This window comes from Oncorhynchus clarkii, chromosome 12 (genome assembly GCF_045791955.1).
Source record: "Oncorhynchus clarkii lewisi isolate Uvic-CL-2024 chromosome 12, UVic_Ocla_1.0, whole genome shotgun sequence".
NCBI classification, from domain to species: domain Eukaryota; kingdom Metazoa; phylum Chordata; class Actinopteri; order Salmoniformes; family Salmonidae; genus Oncorhynchus; species Oncorhynchus clarkii.
Genome location: NC_092158.1, coordinates 26054002 through 26078595, shown reverse-complemented (window position 1 = coordinate 26078595; position 24594 = coordinate 26054002). Strand labels below are relative to the sequence as shown.

Genomic DNA, 24594 nt, shown 5'->3' with positions numbered 1-24594 from the left:
AATAGAGCTGTCAGGTTTACTGGAGGGGCTGGACTACAGTGACCACCTCCTCCTCCAGGCTTTTCCTCATTGTAAAGAGGAGGTTAACACAAGTTTTCTAATTATCATAGGACAGAGGCTGTAGCCAGAGGTCATATCCCCTACCACTGTAGCCAGTCAAGCTCCACATTGCCCTCTCACATATGCCAGTTTAAATCAGGAAGGGAATGATATATTTGCATTTACGTATCTCTCAGGAAACATTAATGAACAAAGCTGTGTGTGGTTGTCTGAACAGTTGGACTGCTGAGGAATTGAATTTCCTTGACATAGTCTTCCTCTTTCTGCTGTGTTTAAACATCAGTACTTATACAGACACCCCCAGTTTTTCAGATTTTTGATGGCAGCTGCCATTGCTCTTTATCATCACTGTGTGTTTTGTGTCTGGAATGGTCTACAAAGCTGTTATTGCCCTGAAACCCTCTGTGTAGAGAAAGTGAAATGTGGTGTTGTAATTGCTTTTTATCACCCAGTCCCACCCCTAGTGTAGTGCACCTTGGGAGGAATCTGTTCTATTTCCCTGTGTGTGGGTCTCTCTGCCCCCCTCTCCATGCTCTCCCTCACACTCATCTATTCAGACCAGTGAATGGATCCATACTTCCACGTGAGGGTTTTGAGAGTTGGTGTGCGTGTGGACTGAGAGGATGTGTCGTGCAGTGCCCTGAGTGGCAGGCTGAAAGGAACTAAATGGAGTCTTTAGTGGCAGTGAGGGGAGCATGGTGTGCCTCTTGTTTTATATATTTTGTTTTACTTAACCTTTTCTTCAACTAGGCAAGCCAGTTAAGAACAAACTCTTATTTACAATGACGGACTACCAGAAGGCAAAAGGCCTCCTGCAGGGATGGGGGCTGGAATTAAAAATGAAATAATAGGACATAACACACATCACGACAAGGGAGACACCACAACACTACATAAAGAGAGACCTAAGACGACAACATGCATGGCAGCAACACATGATAATACAGCATGGTAGCACCACAACATGGCAAAAACATGGTAGCAAAATGGTAGCAGCACAACATGGTAGCTGCACAAAGCATGGTACAAACATTATTGGGCACAGACAACAGCACAAATGTATCCTCGCATGTCTCTGAGACCATAGCCTGTTGGCAGTGACCTCTTTGTCTCGAACACAATTCCCTCTGTCTCTGTGACACTCCTCTCAGGCTCTGCCTGTCTGTCATCTTCCACAGACCTGCTGTCTGTCTGCTTCCATTTCCCTTCTGCTTCCACTCACACTTTGCTCTCCAAAATGATGAGGCAGTTTTAATGTGTGGAAGTGTCTTTTCACCTCCTTCGTAAATGACTCTTCTCACCAGCTGAATACAATAATAACTCTTTGCCATGTTATAATCTAACATACTCGTAATAAAGGCTCATTTACACCTTGTAAATTGAGCTTGAGAATCACTTCCTCTTAAGTCATTTGTCAGCCTTGCGTGTGATCCCAGCTCTTTCTAACAGAGTGTTATCAGATTGTTTTTGCAGGCTACTGTCCATCTGCATGGTGTGTTTAATGTTAACTCTCGTCCTGATTTCTATGAGTGTTGTAATCAGGTCTGTATATACTGTGACTCTATAGTCTGGGTCATGACCATATCACATTAACCCCATGGGTCCTGCTTCAGTTTCAACATGTGTAGACAGTCAGCCACATGCTGTCACTCTCGTTCTCTTTCTCACACACACACACACACACACACACACACACACACACACACACACACACACACACACACATACACATACTGTGGGGATGGATTAGCAGGCTAGGCTGTGTCACAGCAGACAGATTCCGCCAGTTTGGTCTAGCCGGTATGCACTGCCTGCAGTTCCATGTTATCCTCCTGGAGCCACTCCCCCTGCCCACCACACCCAATCAGAAGCTGAACACTGCTCTCCCTCCAGGCCAGGCATAGACCATGTGTTGTGTCACCGGCTTTCTCACAAGGCATGTAAAAAATTTAAAAAGTACCTTTTATTTAGGGGCATTTTATTCTGCAGTAATTTTATTTTTCTCAGCGACAGGCTAAATATGTACAGTTATCAATGTAGTGTGATGTATTTTTCAATTCTAATTCAGGTAAAATGACTATTCATATGAATGTTGAATATAGGGCAGTAACTGAAGCCTTCCTAGATTTGAAGAAGCAGATGTTTTGGGGCTATAGCTCCCTCGTGTGGTGTTAGAAGCAAAGTGAAACTCAGTGAATGAAGAGCAAAGTAAGATGTCCCTCTAGTGGTGGTCTGTGAACTGAGGCTAAAATCTACTGATCAATGCTTTTCTGATATCTTTTATATGCTGAATACATAATTTGTCCAAACGTATGATTCTTAATCTAGATGAGCTCTTCATTGGCTCAGTCATTGGCATGACTGATGCTTGCAGTTGTTTATCGCCTTCATACTGTGGTCCTGTTGGTTTGACACCTCATGAATGTAGTTCTCAGTCTTTATCCTACTTCTTCTGTGTATGGCTCGAAAGGGCCGAGCGATTTGACTTCAGTGTTTCCCCTAGGATTTTTAGCATAGTTAGCGTTGGGGGGGCGGCATGGTAACGGACGCAACCAATGGCGCGGTCTATGAGCAATAGTTTGACTATGATTGGTGTTAAAACAATTAATTCAATTATACTCTCTCGCAAACTGTTTGACTTGAAAAAATACAAAAACATTTATTTTTTTATAGAGCCGTTTGGGAGCCTAAAGAGCCGGAATGCCCATCACTACCCTGTACCATATGTATCCATTCCATCCTGTTCCTTATGTCTTCTGTCCTCAGTGCTGCCTCAGCCTGCATGTTCCTACTGCCCTGTTGGTAGTAGCTAGTGCAAAGACACCAGTCCTCGTCTCCCTACCTACCGTCCAACCCTAAGCATTCACTCATTGTCATCAGTCCTTCCTCATATCATCTCCTACTTTCAGACTTTCTGTCCATCTACCTCCCTCTCTTTCTCCCTCCTTTCCATCACCAACTCTCTCCCTGCTCAGCCCATGACCTCTAGGCTGTTACCGTGGCTACCATACAGTTTGTGCTTTTCATTCTGGCGGCAAAAGGGAAGTCTTGTCTTACCTTTGTTTGCCTTCAGTATATTCCTGCACATTGCTGACAGTCTTTCTAATAATTTGCTAATACTGCTGTCTGTTGAGCTTTAGGCTGAAGAGAGATGATTTTGTCTGTAGATGGAGGAAGCATGTTAGTGGTAGAGATGTGTGATGTTCTTGCATGTAGACGAAGCTTCAGTTCTGGGTTTGATCAGCCTCTCTGGCAGGTTGAAGTTGAAACCAAGCCAGCCTCAGATGTAAGCGTAACGTCGCTGTGTGCTTTTCGATGGTAGCATCTTGTCAAAGCTTCAAGGGACCTACTTCTAGGTCGTTAGAGGTCACAGATTTTTCTTCCCTCAACCAAGTGGCACTCTCTTCACCCGTGTAATTGACTCTCTGGGTTTTCAGGGTGTTTTTGAGAGATGAAGCATAGAAGACTGGCATCTCCTAAGCCTTTAGTTGGGTATACAATAGAACACCATATTGCCAGTGGACGTGTCACCTGCTGGCCTTGATGCAGTCAGAGTAAACACCAGAGGAAGATTAATACTGGGCAAACACTGACCATTCATTCACATATTCCATCTGAGAGGTCTTTGAAAGAGCCAACTTTAACCACACTTAATCTGATGTTGACAATCTGTGAGAGGATTTCTTCCAGTCATTATGATCCAAGGTATTATTAGAGCTAATCTCTGTGTAATCTCTGTGTAATCTCTGTGTAATCTCTGTGTAGCCATTTTCAAGATTTAAAAGTAGGCAAGTGTGGTGTGAAATACTGGGCTAGACATAGTTCATGTCTGCTGTTGGATGTAGACAGCTGCTTGTGTAATATAACTACCGTATGGCCACCAGCCACTCTACAAATAACATGGGCTTTGGCCAGTGAACAATAGATGGTGCTTTTATGAACAGAAACGATAAAGGTTTGGGTCTGATACACAGTATCTCTGCGATTGGCTCCTCTTTTTACTATATGTGTGTTCAGTCTAATGGTGAGGAAGCTGAAACCGAAGCAAGTGGTGACCCACAGTTGCTGACATCATCAACCAGCGAAACAACCAGGAGTGCAATGGGAGGCCCTGACCCTCCAGCCACCACCACCTCCAGGCAGGAGAGCACAGAGGACCAGGGTCCCACCAGGAAGATGATTAGGGTTGTTAGGGGAGTGGATGAGCAGCCTCAAGCCTCCAGCACAGAGCCAGCTGAAGCTGCCCCTATAGCCACATTTGTACCCAAGACTTCGCTCCTCAGACAAGAAGGATAACATCTCCATGGGCCTGGCCAGCCTGATGGGCTGAGGGAGGACCAAGGAGCACCGGCCTCTCACCCAGGACCGTAAGGAGGACAAAGTGGAGAAGGAAGTAGAGAGCCAGGAGCCTCCAGAGGAAAAAGCAGAGGAGGCCCACCTCCATGTCCACTCCTGCTGTTCCTCCCATCCCAGCTCCCCCCAAATCAAACCCCCTCATCCCTCCAACAGGGTTCATAGTTCATACCCACAGCCAAAGCCAACCCCCTCGGCCCTCCTCCAGGCTTCATTCCTGCCTCAAAACAAAATCCTCTTGCCCGGCCCCCAGGTTTCATCCCTGCCTCCCTATCCGACCCTATTGCCCACCTTCCAGGGTTCGTTCCTGCCTCTCGCTCATTGGCTGTAGAGAAACCAGAGGTACAGAGTGCTTGCCTTCAAATGTCTGCCTCGTAGAGTATTAGTCAATGGAGCATGCGGTTCTCATGTGTGCACTGAACACTTATTAACCTGTTCTCACCTGTGTTGGTGATGTGACCTACTGTAGGTTCTGGAGCTGGTCCCTACAGAGGAGAACCACAGACGTCTGAGGAAGAACCTCACCGGAGCTGGCTCTACTGTAACATCCTCTCTTTCATCCTGTGTGTCTGCCTGATCTGCTATGCTATTACCCAGTCTTACCTTACCATGGGTCCGTGCCACCCTGCTGTGCATCAGCATGGGGACAGGTGCACTGTCTGATGTGGCCCCAAACTGGTGTTGCCCACGAGCAGCAGGGTTTGAATTATGGAGGTACCATGTGGTGTTGTAATTGGAACCCTGACTAGCAGCATCGGTGTTATGTCTTTTCAGTTTAGTGTATGTAGCCTACATCAGTCTGTCATATGGCCTCCTATCATGGCTTAGGAGCTCTCCTTAGTCCTATGGATAAGGTCTCGTATGAATAAGGCTCCTGTGTGGGTCCTCATTTACCCGATCCACAGGAATATCTATATTCTGTCCTTTTGGCATTCACTTTCTGACAAATGGGTTTTCATTTCCCCTGAGGTTGAAGTTTGTTTTCTTTAAGATTGGATTGAGACTGTACCTGTTGATTCCAGATCCCAGCTCTCACATCCACTCTAAAAACACCGTTTTAATATCTCCCCAGTCCTCCTTCTGCAGTCTCATCTCTTATTTTCTGTGTCTCTGTGTGTTTCGTCTCCGCTTGCTGCTGTCTGCGTATCCGGTGGCGGCCTCTCAGGTACTGTCCGTCCCCTATCACTGCTCTCACACAAGGCTTGGCTGAAGTGTGTGCTCATGTTTCGTGCTGGAGTGTACGCCTGCTCTTTTAACTGACCTCTCCGTCCCCTACCCCTGTCTCACCCCCTAGGGGTTCTGCATGCACCCCATACTTGTTCCCTCACCATGTTGCTGTGGACTGAATTCTTTCCCTCTGTCCGTGAAGCAGTGCAGGAAGTCCCAGTAATGACCTACCCTCTCCCACAGAGACGGCCTTGGCTGGACATAATCATTTAGACTGGTAAAGCTAGAAGGATTAACGCGTTCTTTCAGTTGACCAGAGTGATTTATTTTGTTTTTCACAGCCAACGTGTGGGTGTCAGTTATTTTCTGCATGTGTTATCCGACCTTCCACCCAAATTCACAAAAGATACTTGTTACTTGGCTGTTGGCATGTGTTTGAACATGCAGTATGGTCCTTAAAGTTGACCTCTGGATTGACCCCCCTCCTCTTCCTGCCCTCCTCCAGACATGGGTGGATCAGGACCATGTGGCCCTCCTGCAGGTGGCCCACACGGCTGCCTCTCAACCCAAGGTCTGCCCACTGCTATGCCTGACTGCAATACCCCATGCATCTCCCTCAATCCTGCCGTGTGTGTGTGTGTGTGTGTGTGTGTGTGTGTGTGTGTGTGTGTGTGTGTGTGTGTGTGTGTGTGTGTGTGTGTGTGTGTGTGTGTGTGTGTGTGTGTGTGTGTGTGTGTGTGTGTGTGTGTGTGTGTGTGTGTGAATCACAGAGCCTACATCCTCAGCAGGGATTTTGTATCTGTGATGAACTGGTAGAATATTGAGAAACTCATGAAATACATGACTTATTAATTTGACCATGTCTAGTAGGTTTACAGTGAGAGTGTATGCTTGTCTAGTGATGTGGCTTGCTTTTCAGTATGAGTTTCAGATCCTGTTAGAGGAAAACCTAGTAACTCAAATTGTACGAGTTAATCCACCGATTAATTGTCATATGATGTGTGTTTAGTTTGTTCATAATATATCTCTTTCACATTCTTCATAAATATTTGTGGTGAAGTGCTGATATGCAGCCAGTACAGTCATGTGTTGTGCTGTGTAATGATGTTCGGTTATGTAGCAGGCTTTATTCGTGACTCCCTATCCTTTCTGTGAGTGGGCTCTCAGTACTTTGGTGGCAGGAGGTGATATCAAATTTTATTTGTCACATACACATGGGTAGCAGATGGTAATGCGAGTGTAGCGAAATGCTTGTGCTTCTAGTTCCGACAATGCAGTAATAACCAACGAGTAATCTAACCTAACAATTCCACAACTACTACCTTATACACACACGTGTAAATGGATAAGGAATATGTACATAAAGATATATCAATGAGTGATGGTACAGAATGGCATAGGCAAGATGCAGTAGATGGTATCAAGTACAGTATATACATATGAGATGAGTAATGTAGGGTATGTAAACATTATATTAAGTGCCATTGTTTAAAGTGGCTAGTGATACATTTTTTACATCAATTTCCATCATTAAAGTGGCTGGAGTTGAGTCAGTATGTTGGCAGCAGCCACTCAATGTTAGTGGTGGCTGTTTAACAGTCTGATGGCCTTGAGATAGAAGCTGTTTTTCAGTTTCTCGGTCCCCACTTTGATGCACCTGTACTGACCTCGCCTTGTGGATGATAGCGGGGTGGTTGTTGTCCTTGATGATCTTTATGGCCTTCCTGTGACATCGAGTGGTGTAGGTGTCCTGGAGGGCAGGCAGTTTGCCCCCGGTGATGCGTTGTGCAGACCTCACTACCCTCTGGAGAACCTTACGGTTGTGGGCGGAGCAGTTGCCGTACCAGGCAGTGATACAGCCCGACAGGATGCTCTCGATTGTGCATCTGTAGAAGTTTGTGAGTGCTTTTGGTGACAAGCCAAATTTCTTCAGCCTCCTGAGGTTGAAGAGGCGCTGCTGCGCCTTCTTCACAACTCCGTCTGTGTGGGTGGACCAATTCAGTTTGTCCGTGATGTGTACGCCGAGGAACTTAACTTACTACCCTCTCCACTACTGTCCCGTCGATGTGGATAGGGGGGTGCTCCCTCTGCTGTTTCCTGAAGTCCACAATCATCTCCTTTGTTTTGTTGACGTTGAGTGTGAGGTTATTTTCCTGACACTACACTCCGAGGTCCCTCACCTCCTCCCTGAAGGCCGTCTCGTCTGATGGTAGACACACACAGTAGAGACTAGTGGGCCATGAGGGGCTTTCTGGAGGCCAGGTGGGGGTTTGGGAGGTAAGAGTGTGGGGGGAGTGTTCCAGGTGTTCCATGGGGAAGAACAAAACTCCTCCTCCCTCACGGAGAGGATGACGCTGCAATGCAAAACCAGAGCCCATTTCCCATTTCCCACATGATACCCCAAAGCAAAACAGTTTGTTTAAAATAGTTTATTTCCAAATGTGTAAAAAACTGAAATCGCATTTAAATAAGTATTCCGACCGTTTACTCAGCATTTTGTTGAAGCATCTTTGGCTGCGATTTCAGCCTTGAGTCTTCTTGGGTATGATGCTACAAGCTTGGCACACCTGTATTTGGGGGGTTTCTCCCATTCTATGCAGATCCTCTCTCCGGTCCTGTCAGGTTGGATGGGGAGTGTCGTTGCACAGAAATGTTCACGTCTCCAGAGATGTGCGATTGGGTTCAAGTCTGGGTCCTGGCTGGGCCACTCAAGGACATTGAGACTTGTCCCGAAGCCACTCCTGCGTTGTTTTGGATAAGGTCATTGTCATGTTGGAAGGTGAACCGTTGCCCCAGTCTGAGGTCCTGAGCGCTCTGGAGCAGGTTTTCATCAAGGATCTCTCTGTACTTTGCTCCGATTTATCTTTCCCTCGATCTTGACTTGTCTCCCTGTTGCTGAATAACATCCCCACAGCATAATGCTGCCACCACCATGCTTCACCGTAGGGATGGTGCCAGGTTTCCTCCAGATGTGACGCTTGGCTTTCAGGCCAAAGAGTTCTATCTTGGTTTCATCAGACCAGATAATTTTGTTTATCATGGTCAGAGTCTTTAGGTGCCTTTTGGCAAACTCCAAGCAGGCTGTCATGTGCCTTTTACCGAGGAGTGGTTTGTCTGGCCACTCTACCATAAAGGCCTGAATGGTGGATTGCTGCAGAGATGGTTGTCCTCCAGAGCGAATCTGTCTGTCAGAGAGCTCCAGAGGGAAGAATCTTGGTGGTTCCAAACTTTTTCCATTTAAGTATGATGGAGGCCACTGTGTTCTTGCGGCCTTTCGATGCTGCATAAATGTTTTGCTACCCTTCCCCAGATCTGTGCCTCGACACAATCCTGTCTCTGAGCTCTACGGACAATTCCTTTGACCTCATGGCTTGGTTTTTGCACTGACATTCACTGTCAACAATTTTTTTTTTTTTTTTTTTTTTTTTTTTTTTTGGCAGGTGTGTTTCTTTCCAAATCATGTCCAATCAATTTAATTTACCATAGGTGGACTCCAGTCATGTTGTAGAAACATCTCAAAGATGATCAATTTCGAGTCTCCCTAGCAAAGGGTCTGAATATTTATCTAAATAAGGTATGTTTTTTTAAATGTAATACATTTGCAAGAAAATGAAACCTGTTTTCGCTTTGTCATTATGGGGTATTTTGTGAAGATTTGATAATTAAAACATTTTTTTAAATCTATTTTTAGAATAAGGCTGTAACATAACAAAGTGTGGAAAAAGTCAAGGGGTCTGAGTACTTTCCAACTGCACTGTACACCTCTGCGCCTGTCTTCTAGCTTTTCTTCTTTTAGAAATGTACTAACCCTGTTTGGGCCTGCTCTCTCACAGGTGAAGACTGAGGAGCAGATAGCTGCTGAGAAGGCCTGGTACGGGACTGAGAAAGTATGGCTGGTTCACAAGGATGGATTTGCCTTGGGTTAGTAGATGAACGCCACCATTCACCCCAATATGATCAACATTTATGCATGTTCAATTTGCTCTTGCTATGCTGACTGAAGTAGTAAGCCATATTGGTATTGCATTTGTAAAGGTGTTCAGTACAACACATGATGCAGCCTAGACAAACATTTTCTCTGTGGCTATAGACCATAATGATACTGAATCTGTTCTGACTGGTCACCACAGCGACCCTGTTGAAGACGGAGCCAGGCAGTCTGCCAGAGGGGACAGTCAAGATCAGACTGGAGAGCGACGGCTCGTTGCTGGATGTGGATGAGGATGATGTGGAGAAGGTAAACCTAAACTCACCAAAATGTACATGGTGATTGGCCCCTGTAATGCACCTAATTTGAATTGTTCTCATATTGGATCCGAGTACTTTTATTGCGTCATTATCTGAAGAGAAGAGTCTGTTGCGTATCACCTCTTTGAACGCCATCCTCTAACCCATATGTGTAGGCAAACCCTCCATCGTTTGACCGCGTGGAGGACCTGTCCTCACTGCAGTACCTCAATGAGTCCAGTGTGATGCACTCCCTGCGCCAGCGCTACGGGGGCAACCTCATCCACACCCAAGCTGGACCCAACATGGTGGTCATCAACCCCATCAGCGCTCCCTCCATGTACTCTGAGAAGGTACTGTTCTGGGTGGAGCCTGCGGTTAGCAGGATAGAGGAGGGGATATATTCTAGGAGAGTAGCAAGTACACCAGAGTTTTTACATTTTAAATTATTATACAACATTCTTGGGTACCTGCAGGAAGGGTACCACATGAAGGAAGGGTACCTGCAGGAAGGGTACCACCGTAGTCAATCGGTCAATACTATAATAATACTCTTAATAAAAATGTTAATCTGTAATTTACACTGTAGAAATGTTGAGGATTGAAAGGTTCAAAACATTTGTGAAACATTACAGCACAGTTGAAAAATATGTAAATTAGAAATCCGAATTGATGGTCTTAAGAAATACTGTAGATGGGAGCTGAAGGGTGGGACTTAAAAGGAATAAAAACAAATAAAATAAGATAACTAATGTAAAAAATACTGTCTGTGAATTGTATGTATAAGCTGGAAGTAGAAGCCTAAGTAATTGTTGTCCATTAGTTTACTCCAATTAGGGGAGAGTGGCAGGGTTAGGGTAAATAATAATAAGGAGGGAAAAAACATGTAAACAAATATATATGGGGGGTTGGAAATGATGCAGGCAATTACATTGATAGAACCCACAATCTATCTCCAATATTAAAGCTGAACTACCCCCCCCCCCCAAAAAAAGAGAAGAATGACAAAATGATATACAGTGGGGAGAACAAGTTTTTGATACACTGCCGATTTTGTAGTTTTTCCTACTTACAAAGCATGTAGAGGTCTAATTTTTATCATAGGTACACTTCAACTGTGAGAGACGGAGTCTAAAACAAAAATCCAGAAAATCACATTGTTTTATTTTTAAGTAATTCATTTGCATTTTATTGCATGACATAAGTATCTGATCACCTACCAACCAGTAAGAATTCCGGCTCTCACAGACCTGTTAGTTTTTCTTTAAGAAGCCCTCCTGTTCTCCACTCATTACCTGTATTAACTGCACCTGCTTGAACTCATTACCTGTATTAAAGACACCTGTCCACACACTCAATCAAACAGACTCCAACCTCTCCACAATGGCCAAGACCAGAGAGCTGTGTAAGGACATCAGGGATAAAATTGTAGACCTGCACAAGGCTGGGATGGGCTACAGGACAATAGGCAAGCAGCTTGGTGAGAAGGCAACAACTGTTGGTGCAATTATTAGAAAATGGAAGAAGTTCAAGATGACGGTCAATCACCCTCGGTCTGGGGCTCCATGCAAGATCTCACCTCGTGGGGCATCAATGATCACGAGGAAGGTGAGGGATCAGCCCAGAACTACACGGCAGGACCTGGTCAATGACCTGAAGAGAGCTGGGACCACAGTCTCAAAGAAAACCATTAGTAACACACTATGCCGTCATGGATTAAAATCCTGCAGAGCACGCAAGGTCCCCCTATTCAAGCCAGCGCATGTCCAGGCCCGTCTGAAGTTTGCCAATGACCATCTGGATGATCCAGAGGAGGAATGGGAGAAGGTCATGTGGTCTGATGAGACAAAAATATAGCTTTTTGGTCTAAACTCCACTCGCCGTGTTTGGAGGAAGAAGAAGGATGAGTACAACCCCAAGAACACCATCCCAACCGTGAAGCATGGAGGTGAAAACATAATTATTTGGGGATGCTTTTCTGCAAAGGGGACAGGACGACTGAACTGTATTGAGGGGAGGATGGATGGGGCCATGTATCGCGAGATCTTTGCCAACAACCTCCTTCCCTCAGTAAGAGCATTGAAGACAACCCGAAACACACAGCCAGGGCAACTAAGGAGTGGCTCCGTAAGCAGCATCTCAAGGTCCTGGAGTGGCCTAGCCAGTCTCCAGACCTGAACCCAATAGAACATCTTTGGAGGGAGCTGAAAGTCCTTATTGCCCAGCGACAGCCCCGAAACCTGAAGGATCTGGAGAAGGTCTGTATGGAGGAGTGGGCCAAAATCCCTGCTGCAGTGTGTGCAAACCTGGTCAAGAACTACAGGAAACGGATGATCTCTGTAATTGCAAACAAAGGTTTCTGTACCAAATATTAAGTTCTGCTTTTCTGATGTATCAAATACTTATGTCATGCAATACAATACTAATTACTTACTTAAAAATCATACAATGTGATTTTTGTGATAAAAATTACAGACCTCTACATGCTTTGTAAGTAGGAAACACTGCTGATTTTGCAGGTTATCAAATACTTGTTCTCCCCACTGTATGTACACCAGAAAGAGCACGTGGGACTGGATTTGTTGAATTGGAGAGGTTTTATATGGTGAGAATGACACTCTCCTCACCTCTCTCTCTCTCTCTCTCTCTCTCTCTCTCTCTCTCTCTCTCTCTCTCTCTCTCTCTCTCTCTCTCTCTCTCTCTCTCTCTCTCTCTCTCTCTCTCTCTCTCTCTCTCTCTCTCTCTCTCTCTCTCTCTCTCTCTCTCTCTCTCTCTCTCTCTCTCTCTCTCTCTCTCTCTCTCTCTCTCTCTCTCTCTCTCTCTCTCTCTCTCTCTCTCTCTCTCTCTCTCTCTCTCTCTCTCTCTCTCTCTCTCTCTCTCTCTCTCTCTCTCTCTCTCTCTCTCTCTCTCTCTCTCTCTCTCTCTCTCTCTCTCTCTCTCTCTCTCTCTCTCTCTCTCTCTCTCTCTCTCTCTCTCTCTCTCTCTCTCTCTCTCTCTCTCTCTCTCTCTCTCTCTCTCTCTCTCTCTCTCTCTCTCTCTCTCTCTCTCTCTCTCTCTCTCTCTCTCTCTCTCTCTCTCTCTCTCTCTCTCTCTCTCTCTCTCTCTCTCTCTCTCTCTCTCTCTCTCTCTCTCTCTCTCTCTCTCTCTCTCTCTCTCTCTCTCTCTCTCTCTCTCTCTCTCTCTCTCTCTCTCTCTCTCTCTCTCTCTCTCTCTCTCTCTCTCTCTCTCTCTCTCTCTCTCTCTCTCTCTCTCTCTCTCTCTCTCTCTCTCTCTCTCTCTCTCTCTCTCTCTCTCTCTCTCTCTCTCTCTAGGTGATGCACATGTTTAAGGGGTGCAGGCGGGAGGACACAGCGCCTCACATCTATGGCGTGGCCCAGTCAGCCTATAGGAATCTGTTGACCACCCGTCAGGACCAGTCCATTGTGCTACTGGGAAAGAGTGGCAGCGGCAAGACCACCAACTGTCAACACCTGGTTCAGTACCTGGTCACCATCGCTGGCAGCACTGGCAAGACCTTCTCTGGTAGGTTTTTGAGGGGAATGAACATGCAGTACGTTACAGAACAAGTTATTTACATTTACAGTTGAAAGTCCATTATTTGCCTGCTATTCCCTATTTGGCCTGTTTCTGTGTGTCTCCCAGCGGAGAAGTGGCAGGCAGTCTACACCATCCTGGAGGCCTTTGGGAACAGCTCCACCTCCATGAATGGAAACGCCAGTCGCTTCTCTCACATCGTGTGCCTGGATGTTGACCAGGCTGGTCAGGTGGCCTCGGCCTCCATTCAGACCATGCTGCTAGAGAAGTTAAGAGTGACCAGGCGGCCAGAGGGAGAGTCCACTTTCAATGTCTTCTACTATATGATGGCTGGAGCTGACAGCTCTCTCAAGTAAGCTGTCATCTTCCTCAGACCTCTGTGTGGAGTGGACCTTCACCCTTGCCGAACACTGTCTCTCTGTCTCTCTGTCTCTCTGTCTCTCTGTGTCTCTGTCTGTCTCTGTCTGTCTCTGTCTGTCTGTCTGTCTGTCTGTCTGTCTGTCTCTCTCTCTCTCTCTTTCTGTCTCTCTCTCTCTCTTACACCTCTCCATCTTCTCTCTCTCACTCTGTCCTTCATTTACTTTAAAGTGTTTATGGGGTATCAAAGTGTGAGTTTTGAAGGTCAGAAACTCTCATAGTTCTGTCACGTATACTCTTGTCATTGTGACTGGATGACAGCTTGTCTCATATTGCCTACCCAGGACTAAGCTGCACTTCAACCACTTTGCCGAAAACAGTGCTTTCGGAATCGTGCCTCAACCCAAGGTAACTCTACCCAGGGCCCCAAGGACCTTGTGGGAAAGACCTTGTGTCAGGAAAGTTTTATTTGGTTTTGTGTGAATAGACTGGTACTGCTTTTTATACGAGTGTTTTTTATTTGATTTGATGCTGTATTTCCTCTGTAACTTGTTGTGTAATTATAAGATGCTGAGCTCCCAATGGGACTCCCTGTTAAAATAACGGTACAATTCTAGTAAATCCAGTCCATATTAACACCTGTCGTTTCTCCCCTCGTGCTCGCCCAGTCTGAAGACAAGCAGCGGGCCTCCCAGCAGTTCACCAAGCTGCAGGCAGCCATGAAGGTCCTGGGCATCAGTGGGGAGGAGCAGAGGGCCTTCTGGCTAGTCCTGGGGGCCATCTACCACCTAGGAGCTGCAGGAGCCACCAAGGGTAAGGAGCCTACTCTGAGACCATGTCAGATGTTCAGTCCAGAGGCTAATAATGCAGCTGCATTCTGTATTTATATTCCATGAAAAACTTACATGGCAGATGCATGTTTTCTGTATTCAACAAAAATATAATACATTTTCATAGTGTAGTTGAAAGAGTAAAGCCAAGCGAAGAGACACTGGGTGTATTCTGAAATAACAGAATTCATGGTGCTGCCATCTATCCAGGGCCTTTGTTTGTTTCAAGGAGCTTTTCAAGCTGAGAATATTGATAACATTTATGTGACAGTTGTGAAGTTTATGAGCACTTTCAATAATGACATGTTTTACCATCTGCAGGGGAGATGTTCATTGCATTCCTTTACCGTTCAGCCATGCGCAACACAAGTATCAAAATGGTTGGTGTCAGTTTGAGACAGTCGGGCGACAACTAAAGAGTTTTAAGTGTTCCAACTCAAGAAGCAAAAAGTCCCAGCCCAACTTCAGCCTTAAGCTGACTAAATGCCTTGTCATTGAAAAGCTCAGTGTCTGTTAGCTGCTGTGCCTCCGCAGAGGACAAACCCATTGTGTTTGACTGCTAAACTCAGCAAAAAAAAGTAACGTCCCTTTTTCAGGACCCTGTCTTTCAAGGTCATTCTTAAAAATCCAAATAACTTCACAGATCTTCATTGTAAAGGGTTTAAACACTGTTTCCCATGCTTGTTCAATGAACCATAAACAATTAATGAACATGCACCTCTGGAACGGTCGTTAAGACACTAACAGCTTACAGACGGTAGGCAATTAAGGTCACAGTTATGAAAACTTAGGACACTGAAGAGGCCTTTCTACTGACTCTGAAAAACACCAAAAGAAAGATGCCCAGGTTCCTGCTCATCTGCGTGAACGTGCCTTAGGCATCCTGCAAGGAGGCATGAGGACTGCAGATGAGGCCAGGGCAAAAAATTGCAATGTCTGTACTGTGAGATGCCTAAAACAGCGCTACAGGGAGACAGGATGGACAGCCGATCGTCCTCGCAGTGGCAGACCACGTGTAACAACACCTGCACAGGATCGGTACATCTGGATGGCAACAACTGCCTGAGTTACACCAGGAACGCACAATCCCTCCATCAGTGCTCAGACTGTCTGCCAGTGCTCTTCACTGACGAGTCACAGTTTTGTCTCATCAGAGGTGATGGTCGGATTTGCGTTTATCGTCGAAGGACTGAGCGTTACACTGAGGCCTGTACTCTGGAGCAGGATCGATTTGGAGGTTGAGGGTCCATCATGGTCTGGGGCGCGGGTCACAGCATCGTCGGACTGAGCTTGTTGTCATTGCAGGCAATCTCAACGCTGTGCGTTACAGGGAAGACATCCTCCTCCCTCATGTGGTACCCTTCCTGCAGGCTCATCCTGACATGACCCTCCAGCATGACAATGCCACCAGCCATACTGCTCGTTCTATGTGTGATTTTCTGCAAGACAGGATGTTCTGCCATGGCCAGCGAAGAGCCCGGATCTCAATCCCATTGAGCACTTCTGGGACTTGTTGGATCGGAGGGTGAGGGCTAGGGCCATTCCCCCAGAAATGTCCGGGAACTTGCAGGTGCCTTGGTGGAAGAGTGGGGTAACATCTCACAGCAAGAACTGGCCAACCTGGTTCAGTCCTTGAGGAGGAGATGCACTGCAGTACTTAATGCAGCTGGTGGCCACACCAGATACTGACTTATTTTGATTTTGACTCCCCCTTTGTTCAGGGACACCTTATTCCATGTCTGTGGAACTTGTTCAGTTTGTCTCATCTGTTGAATCTTATGTTCATACAAATATTTACACATGTTAAGTTTGCTGAAAATAAACGCAGTTGACAGTGAGACGACTTTTTTTGTTTGTTGCCGAGTTCATTTGCCTGACAGCCCAGAACGAGACGGATTGTTTACACTGTACTAATTGAAATGAATGTGTGAGCAGTTGGAATGCTTATTCACATGGTCTAACATTGCCTTCTCTGCAGTGTCAGTCATAGAGGAAATTGGAAATGATCCCAAACAAACATCCTTCTGGGTGTTTTTGTGTCTTCTACTGTTTTGATCTCCTTCTCTTCCTCTCTGTCTCTGAAGTGTTATTTGGCTGTTAATTGGTTAATTGGATTCCAGGCTGTATCACAACCGGCCATTATTGGGAGTTCCATAGGGCGGCTCACAATTGGCCCAGTGTTGTCCGGGTTTGGCCGGGGTCATTTTAAATAAGAATTTGTTCTTAACTGACTTGCCTAGTTAAATAAATACATAAAAAAATAAAGATATATATTTGTTGGGTTACAATCTGCCAGATCAGATTGACCAAAAAAATCTCTGTTGCCACTTGGTGGAAATATGTTAACACTTGCTGCTCTCCCCTATAATACTACAACATCTTTGTCGTCTTATAGAGAGTTTAGAAATGGGTGAGTTCAGTAAAGGTTTGATGAAGCACCCTAATGATAAGCAGTGCAGTTTGACTAGGTAACACCAGAGGACAGCATAGATCTTTATTTATCATGAGTTTGTGTCAATACACTAAAGAAGTGCATGACTATCCACCTGCTCTCAGTAGATCTGAATGAACGGGAGGTTGATTGGGTATTCTGACAAGTGTGGGCTGTTCTACTCCTCAACTCTCAGTGCATTGTTTTCCAATGAAGCTCCTGAATGCAGTGTGTTGGTCAGACCCTGTTAAAGTATGCCCGTTGCTGCTGTTAGTGGTGTTTGTCTTTTCATGTACTGTATACATTGCTACTGTTGCTCCAACTGTTCTGTTCTAACGACCTGTTCTTACTTGCATGTTGCATGCTGCACCCCTTGCATTGCAGACGCAGACAAAGGTAAAAACACCCCTCTCCATATTGTTATGTTCTGACTGTGCTTTTATCACTGTGAGCTGACATGGTGTCATTAGCATTTTAATGAAGTTCTAAGTCCTTTTCTTTAATTGCCTTCTGGCTTGTCACAACATGGTGGCATGTGACGCTCTCATAGGCCCGATGAAACAGGGAGATACCAGCGTTCCCCAGTCAGTCGGCCTCTTAAGTGTCTGGGGGAGGGTTCCTCTCCAATACCACTGAAATTAAAACCCACTTCTATCCACTCTCATCACCCATCCACCAGACATGGTTTGCAGACCGAGGCTCGTGTTACTGCAACTTCATACTTTGGAATGATAGTCCCTGTAATTATTTCCTGTGTATGTCTGGATGAAGGACTTAGCTGTGAGAAAAATAACATTGAAAGAAATGTAAGAGCTTTCAGAACTACGTTAAATGGTATTGACAATAAAGCTTTAAGCTAATGGAACTGTAGAGGAGAATTTAGAATTTATACTACTTAGATGCACAGTACCTTGAATGTGGTTTGAATAGGCTACATTTCACTATCCTGATGAGGTTATTATTAGCTCTTCTACTATCACAGTTGTGTTAGCCAGGGAAGGGTCGACTTGACCCAGACACACACCGCCTCTGTCAATAACTGTATTCTCCTGTCGTGGATAGACATACTGTCCCCATGGTTGTTGGCAGAGGAGATAATGGTTGTATTTCTGTTTGTCTCAGCCGGTAGGAAACAGTTTGCACGTCATGAATGGGCGCAGAAGGCTGCCTACCTGCTGGGCTGCACTCTAGAAGAGCTCTCCTCCTCCATCTTCAAGCACCAGGCCAAGGGCACCCTGCCCAGAGCCAGCTCTATACGTCAGGGGACAGACGATGCAGCAGGAGACTTCTCAGGTACACCTGGGACTACACACACATGGCCCCTCAGCTCATCACCTAGGGGACACGACACGCTCTTCTGAAAGTTGAAGCTTATCCAAGTAATGACTACTGCAGTCCCATAGTGTTTATTGATGGGTAGGTATACAACAAATATCACGAGGATTTTAGGAAGTCTTCCTTATGCATTGCCCTTGAAATAAGAATTTCATTCCATAGATAATTTTCACATCTACAGTACCTCAGAGTTTTATCAGGGGTTGGCACACATACTTTGAAGGACATATATGCAGTCAGAACCGTATCACAGGAGAACTGGACAGTTAGCCTTTATTTTACCTTGTCTATGTCCTCTCTTCCAAAACGCAGAGATTTTTCCCTCCAGCCACCTTTAGCTCAGTAGCTATTCCTGGATATGGTAGATGGTATCATTCTGGCCCGGTACTCTGAACCTTCCTAGATTACACTGCTTTGTGGCCAGACTCAGACTTGCCAGCTGTTCTCAGATCAAAACACACAACATCCATGCCTCATGGCACTGGGCACCTGGTAAACCTTACTGACATGGGATAGCTTTCTCATCTACGCAAAGGTTTACCAGATGCACACTACAATGAGGCGTACATGTGGATGTGTGTGGTTTGATCTGAGCACTGCTGACAAGTCAGTCTAAACCTTCCTAGATTACTCTGCTTTGTGAGTAGAATACAGAGCCAGTAGGATACAATAATGTTGCCACCCATCAGACATGGTTGGGATTTCCCGGTCTTCCTCTGTTACCACCTCAGGTTCAGGGGCAATAGTACTAGGTGTAGCTGGTTTCCTGCAGTTATCCCATTTCAAATGTCACACTCACTGGAGTGAGCCGAGCATTCCATGCCTCTGCTATGAACAGTGCTTTCGGAAAGTATTCAGATCCCTTTACATTTTCCACATTTTGTTACGTTACAGCCTTATTCTAAAATTGTTCAAATTTTTTTTTTCCCCATCATAATGACAAAGCAAAAACAGGTTTTTAGATTTTTTTTGCAAATTTATCAAATAAAAAAACAACTGAAATATTACGTTTACATAAGTATTCAGACACTTTACTCAGTACTTTGTTGAAGCACCTTTGGTAGCGATTACAATCTTGGCACACATGTATTTGGGGAGTTTCTCCCATTCTTCTCTGCAGATCCTCTTAAGCTCTGTTAGGTTGGAAGGTGAGCGTCTCTGCACAGCTATTTTAAGGTCTTTCCAGAGATGTTCAAGTTCGGGCTCTGGCTGAGTCACTCAAGGACATGCTGTCTTGGCTGCGTGCTTAGCGTCGTCGTCCTGTTGGAAAGTGAACCTTCACCCCAGTCTGAGGTCCAGAGCAGGTTTTAATTTCTCTGTACTTTGGTACATTCATCTTTCCCTGGATTCTGACTAGTCTCCCAGTAACTGCCTCTGAAAAACATCCCCAAAGCATGATGTTGCCACCACTATGCTTCACTGTAGGGATGGAGCCAGGTTTCCTCCAGGTGTTCCGGCCAAAGATTTCAATCTTGATTTCATCAGACCAGAGAATCTTGTTTCTCATGGTTTGAGAGTCTTTATGGGACTTCTGGGTCTTCCGTCTGGCCACTCTACCATAAAGGCCTGTTTGGTGGAGTGCTGCAGAGATGGTTGTCCTTCTGGAAGGAACTCTGGAGCTCTTGTCAGAGTGACCATCTGGTTCTTGGTCACCTCCCAGACCAAGGCCCTTCTCTCCTGATTGCTCAGTTTGGCCTGGCGGCCAGCTGTAGGAAGAGTCTTGGTGGTTGCCTTCCCCAGATCTGTGCCTCAACACAATCCTCTCTCGGAGCTCTACGGACAATTCCTTCGACCACATTGCTTGGCTTTTGCTCTGACACACAGTCGACTGTGGGACCTTGTATAGACAAATGTGTGCCTTTCCAAATCAAGTCCAGTCAATTGAATTTACCACACGTGTACTCCAAGTTGAAGAAGCATCTCAAGGATGATCAATGGAAACAGGATGCACGGGAACTCAGTTTTGAGTGTCATAGTAAATGGTCTGAATACTTATGTAAATAAGGTAATTGAGATGTATATTTGTAATAAATTTGCAAGAATTTCTAAAAACCTGTTTTCACGTTGTCATTATGGGGTATTGTGTGTAGATTGCTGATTTTTTAAAAATATTTAAAAAATTCATTTTAGAATAAGGCTGTAACAAAATATGGAAAAAAATCAAGGGGTCTGAATACTTTCCGAAGGCACTCTATGCTGTCTGATCTGATGATGGGGATGTTGTTATGAATTTGTCTCTTTTCACCTATTCTCCCACCAGGTTCCAAGGCCACAGCCATGGAGTGTTTAGAAGCCATGGCATCTGGGCTGTACTCAGAGCTCTTCACCCTCCTCGTCTCCCTCATCAACCGGTTAGTCACCACTTTATCAGAGATCGAGTGAGATGACGCAAGCATGCACCACTACAGCTGGTTCTCTGATTTTTTTTTGTTGGTCTGACTGTGTGTGTGTGTGTATGTGCCAGTGCTCTGAAGTCCAGCCAGCACTCTCTGTGCTCCTTGCTCATCGTGGACACCCCGGGCTTCCAGAACCCTCGCCTGGCCAAGCGGGAGCGCGGAGCCACCTTTGAAGAGCTCTGCCATAACTACACCCAGGAGCGCCTGCAGACACTGTTCTATCAGCGCACCTTTGTACAGGAGCTAGAGAGATACAAAGAGGTAGCTTAATATGAACAGTACACACACACACTAACTCATATGTAAACACACACACACTTTTAAGGATTCAAATACACATTCTCACATACAAGACATAAGTTGACACGCTATTACTTCCTGTAAGCCATGGCAAATTAGAACTTCATAGAGCTCATGGTTTCCACCCTCTCGTCCTTACTGTCAGTCACACAGTGAACCCATGTAATGGCCCATATGATTGCAATTTCTCCTCCCCTGCCGGGCCCAAAGCGAGTTCACTCATCACTGGCTGTATGAGCTGGATTGAGCTGCAAGGCAGTGGAGCTGCTTATGGGCCTCGCTGGCTGATGAAGAATAACAGCTCTGTCTTTAACTACCACTTCTCTTCAGACAGCAGATCTACTCTCTAATGCTAGTCTATACACCTGTCATAATAGGGCTGAATTATGCCTGACAACTCTGTCCTAACTGATGTCTGGCTAATCACCCCATTGTACAAAACACAATGGTTTCACTTTCATAGCCTGTAGCCATTTATCAGCAGTTTATGAGCAGATCTACTCTCTAATGCTAGTCTATACACCTGTCATAATAGGGCTGAATTATCCCTGACAACTCTGTCCTAACTGATGTCTAATCACTCCCATTGTACGAAACACAATGGTTTTACTTTCATAGTCTGTTGCCATTTGTCAACAGTTTTTGAGCAGTTTATAACAATTGTATTACTATTGTTATGTGTATATGCTGTAGCTGATAATGAGTAACATAATGAACTAATTCCTAAAGTAGACAACTAAAAACTTGGCGCCCTTCAGATCTATGTTACTGTCATTGGTTCCTAATCATCCCCTCTGTCCCCCCTTAGGAAAATATAGAGCTCGCGCTAGATGACATGGAGCCCAGCACATCTCTGTCTGTAGCTGCAGTAGACCAAGCGCCAAGTCAAGCGCTGGTAAGTACACTCCTTAGTGACGCAGCGGTGTAAGGCACTGCATCTCAGTCTAGAGTTATTTGATACATGTTTGCAGGTTTTAGAATTTTCAGTTGAATATTTAGTTTATTTTTCACCTTAGAGTGAGCATGTTATATTAATGCCTGCGTAGAGGAACCAACAGGAAGAAACGTGAAGGAGAAGGAAGATATTTCATTCAGCAAACAAAACTAGGAAACTTACTCTGGTGGAAGAAAACATCTATTTTTTTGCTTCTCCTCCAGTGTGTGCCATGGAAACAGAAATGATACGGTGTTGACAGTGTCAGAGCTAGCTTTATAATAATTCCTGGTTGGTTGCGTTGAGTACTCTGCTTTTTAAGGGGTCCTGGCCCTGCTGGAGCAGTCTTCAAAAGCACTGAACCAGTGTACAGCAGATGGCTGCAAAAGGCCAAAGCCTTTTTAAAGGCTGACAAAAGCAAAAGAATGGCACCGCCCACAACATTAGAGAGCACTCTGTTGATGTCGAGACACGAGGATGAAAGCTGACAGTTGAATTTACACTGACACTCTTCAAATGTTGGCCCTTGACATTAAGTCAGTACCCATGGGTTCACTGAAGGCTTTTAGTGGTCCAGGAAGAGGCTTTTTTATATATGTGTGGCTGCGTGTGTGCGAGCGTGTGCACGTCCAATCTGACCAAGGGATTATTTTTTATATATGTGTGGCTGCGTGTGTGCGAGCGTGTGCACGTCCAATCTGACCAAGGGATTATTTTTTATATATGTGTGGGAGTGTGTGGCTGCGTGTGTGCGAGCGTGTGCACGTCCAATCTGACCAAGGGATTATTTTTTATATATGTGTGGGAGTGTGTGGCTGCGTGTGTGCGAGCGTGTGCACGTCCAATCAGACCAAGGGATTATTTTTTATATATGTGTGGGAGTGTGTGGCTGCGTGTGTGCGAGCGTGTGCACGTCCAATCTGACCAAGGGATTATTTTTTTATATATAAAGGTTCATAGAATTCAACAATAGTAGTTATCATCCCCTAATGTTAAGTATCAGAGTTTCCCCTATATTCATTTAGCCGCTGCTAAATCGCTGCCACTACTCCCCCCCAAAAAATTTCAGTGTAAACTTAAATGACTAAGATCAGGTATATAGAAAAGATAATGGTGCTATGTATTTACAAGATCATCTTTGAGAACTAACCACCAAAATAAAAACTAGACAGCCAGGGATAATCTAAAATTCACAAAATGTCATGGCATGGGGCCCCCCTTTTTTTGATCTTGTTATTTTTGAGTAACTCAGCATAAGAATACAGAAAAAGCCCCCCTCCTCCCCCCCAAAAACACTGAAGCATTTGTTCAGTCTGCCAAGTGGGTATACATATTTATTTGTTTCATGGTCTGAGAGTCCTTTTTAGGTGCCCTTTGGCAATTCCAAGCAGGCTGCCATGTGCCATTTACTGAGAAGTGGCCTGATTTGATGGAGTGCTGCAGAGATGGGAGAACCTTCCTCTGTGGAGATGGTTGTCCTTCTGGAACTCTGGAGCTCTGTCAGAGTTACCATCGGGTTTTTGGTCACCTCCCTCAGTTTGGCTGGGAAAATAGCTCTAGGAAGAGTCTTAGGTGTTCAAACTTCATCCATTTAAGAATGATGGAGGCCACTGTGTTCTTGGGGACATTCAATGCAGCAGACATTTTTTGGTACTCTTCCCCAAATCTGTGCCTCGACACAATCTTGTCTCAGAGCTCTAGGGACAATTCCTTCGACCTCATGGCTTGGTTTTCGCTCTGATATGCACTGTCAACTGTGGGACCTTATATAGTCTGGTGTGTGCATTTCCAAATCATGTCCAATCAATTGAATTTACCATAGGTGGACTTCAATCAAGTTTTATAAACATCACAAGGATGATCAATGGAAACAGAATGCACCTGAGCTCAATTTCGAGTCTCATAGCAAAGGGTCTGAGTACTGTTATTGTTATTTATTTTTAGTACATTTGCAAACGTTCTAAAAACCTATTTGTCATTATGGGGTATTGTGTGTAGACTGATGTGGAGGAAAATGTATTTAATCAGTTTTAGAATAAGGCTGTAACGTACATTTTTTGGGGGAAAAAGTCGAGGTCTGTATACTTACCGAATGCACTGTATATTCTTTAATTTAGAAAGAGCCATTTCAAGAGAAACGGTTTAGACTTCTTTTATACCAAAAATCTCAATTGTGTCTGGCATTCTAGTGATAATTGCTGAAGTGGCCTGTGTAGAGTGCAGGCTTCCTGAATGCTCCAATGCTCTCTGAGCTCTTTCTCTGATACTAGACATAATGAGAGCCATGTCTAATGGCCTGTCTCTCTCTGCCGTCTGGACCTCACAAAACATACTACTGCAATTGCTTTATGAAAAACTACTGTATTTTTCTGGTTGTTATTCAATAAAAGCCTTAATCTGAAAGCAGTGGACGTTTCTGAATACCCATACTGCATTCTAAATAGTAGGCATTTTGGGTATGCCGAAATCAAACCTTTTATAGTATGTGAAATTTGAGCATGCTTTAAATGGCAGGATGTCATACTAATTTCGTATTTTCGTCTAGTAGAATTCGATGCAGGCGCTTGAGGAAGAGAATCGTCTTTCGAGACGCGTGTGTTTGACAACATGATAATTCCATAAGGTGACGCGCTGTACCAAAATGAACAAATGGTTGGAATGAAATCCATT

The 24594-nt window shown here is 45.0% G+C and overlaps 1 pseudogene; it reads left to right on the top strand.

The window, feature by feature from the left end:
• LOC139422422 (unconventional myosin-XVIIIa-like) overlaps window positions 1–24594 on the top strand; it is a 92680-nt pseudogene that overhangs the window by 22444 nt on the left and 45642 nt on the right.